Genomic DNA, 2,873 nt, shown 5'->3' on the forward strand with positions numbered 1-2,873 from the left:
GCCTATCCACCCATTGTACTATAGACTATTCATATTAAAAATATATTTTTGGTGATCAAATCTAATAAAAAGGCTTGAGTATGGTCTAATCTTTCATTCCAGTCCTTACATATGCTTAGCTAAACAAACAAAACCCTGAAGGCGTTTCCCACTAAAAATCAAGCATTTAAAGTTCAATTAAAACTTTTAAATTTTTTCAATTTCTCCCCAATCCCCACACTTGAGACAAACATTGTCCTCAATGTTTAAAATTTGACAAATAAAAATAAGGACGGGGTTAAATTTACTTTGACAATTTTAAAACTGGGCTTAATGTGATGGTGGTTATACATTTATACAATTACACTTTTAACACAAAAACTAATAAAAAAATAACGTTATGAAAACGGAATCACCTGATAGAAAATATAACTCTCATGTGCAACTCTCGTGTCCTCGGTGATGCTTTCGGTGAACTTACCTCTTCAACTCTCAAAATAAAATCTGCAAACTCTCAAACATGTAGAAGATCTAACTCACAAATGTTAAAAATATAGGTATTTTAAACCGTTTGCAAAACCTTTAATTTTAAATTACCAACCGAGCTTAATAAATTCATAGCCAAATTTGTTAAACGAGTAAAAATGTTAAAAGACCAACTCGCTTTCGTAGGAATCACGATTACATTTAGCGTATGCAACAAGCCCTTTACCTCCGGTAGCCCGGGTGGACGAGTATGGTCTCGTGAGGGTTTATAGTGAACTACACCCACAAAGTTCAAATACAAAATATACACTAGGGCTGCACAGATGAGATTACCCGGACCGACCCAGGTTAAACCCGGACCAACCCGAGATCGAAAATTATAGCAAACCCATAACCGACGACCGGACCTATGTATGATTTCGGGTATCGGTTATTTTATGTTTCGGTTCTTCGGGCTTGAAGCTTAAAACCAAAACCGATATTTACGAAAGTAACCTTTAAAATGTTTCTCTCTCTGCTTTACTTGGTAGGGTTGTGCTTGATTGCATGGATTGTTGTGGCATTGTGAGTAACTGTTTCAAATAAGTCTGCAACTTGCAAAAACTTTCAAGAAAAAGAAGATAAAGTAGAATATGGATAGATAGGAGAGAGATGGTGAAGTATAAATGGAGGTAAAAATACTATATAAAAATAATATCCGGCAAATTAAAAAAATGTTTATATTACGGATTTTTGTTTTTAATAAAATATAACACTAAAGTAAATATGTAACAGTACAAGTAAAACAAACTAGCTATTTGTTTAGTTTTAAACTAGTTTCGTATGAACTAAACACACACATATATATATTCAACTATACCACTGAACAAATTTAAAGTGTAGCTGGCAATTTTAAATACTGACAACTGAGGAGTTTAGGGTTGGTTTCCACATTTCCAATATATTTATTTGCAAAGTTATCTATTCTCATCGTCCCTTTTAATACCCTGTTTCTCTCACATATTTTTTTTCAGAGGCGGCTCACGAACAACAAAGAGGAGAAGGATGAAGAGCTATTTTCATTACATATAAGAAGATTGTATGAAATGATGAAGAATACTCACAAAAAACTATGAAGACGGACGATTGTATGGATGACGGAGACTCCCAAGAAGCTACTCGGACCGGGCTTTAAGATGTCGGGTTTACTCGGGTAAAAACCCAAGACCGACCCGAGACCGAAATCTTTTGAGATCTAGAACCGACGGGCACCCGAAAAACATATATAAGGGTCGGGTTTAGGGTTTTTTCGGGTTGGTTTTCAGATTTTGTACGAGTTACCTGAAATTTGCACACCCTTAATATACACGTACCTGAATACAAGGCCAGGTTGCCTCCCGGTTAGCGCTAAGTTTTTGTTAAGGTCTTCAGTCGGACCGTTACCTGATTTGGAGGTTATGGTGGTCTAATGAAGTGCTTACCTTCCTCACCTCGTTCTTCTTACTTCTCCAACATAGTGGTACACTGTCATGATACTCCATCTTAGCCCGAAGCATGCCAATCTTCTTTGTTCGTTCTCAAATCCCAGTGGCTTCTTCTCCTTTTCCTTCTTTGGCGGTTTCTTCTTACTTGTTTTGCAAGTCTCATTATTAACTACTTTTTCCCTCGCATTCTTGATATCATCACATGAAATTGCCAACTCTCCAACATGAATCTCTACCGCATTCAGCTCCTCTTTTTCTCTCTCTCACTTCGACCTATCAAACACAAAACTTTCTTCTATGGTATCATCCTCACTTACATGAGGAAGACACATGTTAGTAGCACCTGACCTAAAAGATTTATTTTCATAAGAATAATCAAATTAATTTGAAAAGATATACAAAACTAACTTACGATTACCAAAGGCCATGCACAATGTTCCGTCTTGGCAATTGATTTGACTATTTGATGTTGCCAAAAACGGTCTCCCCAATATCACTCTCGACTCTTCTTCATTCTCTACAGGTGTATAATCAAGAACAAGAAAATCTTCAGGACAGTAAAAATCACCAACGTTTACTGCAACTCCAACCAACTTCCCTCGGGGCCGTCTTCGAGTGAAATCAGCTAACACCAATGTGGTGTCAACTTCTTGTAGAGGTCCAAACTCAAAATGGTCATAAACACTCCCCGGTAGTTACACTCGCACCATAATCAACTAGCGCCTTTGTGGTCTTGAAATCTCCAATTTGAATAGGAATAAGTGGTGCCCCTGTTTCATATTTTTCAACTATGTCGTTCACCCCATGATCTTCAATGATGATTGCACTCACGTGTACGTTTTTACCATTTGATGCACCACTACTCTGATGGCTCGGATTCTTCACGGTATCACTTGGTAGCTTTTTCGGGTCTTTCTTCAGATTGGCCAACTCTTCAGTCAATTG

Source organism: Bidens hawaiensis, unplaced genomic scaffold, assembly GCF_021521415.1.
Source record: "Bidens hawaiensis isolate Kalapana, Puna unplaced genomic scaffold, B.hawaiensis_p1.1 tig00000760_1, whole genome shotgun sequence".
Taxonomy (NCBI): Eukaryota; Viridiplantae; Streptophyta; class Magnoliopsida; order Asterales; family Asteraceae; genus Bidens; species Bidens hawaiensis.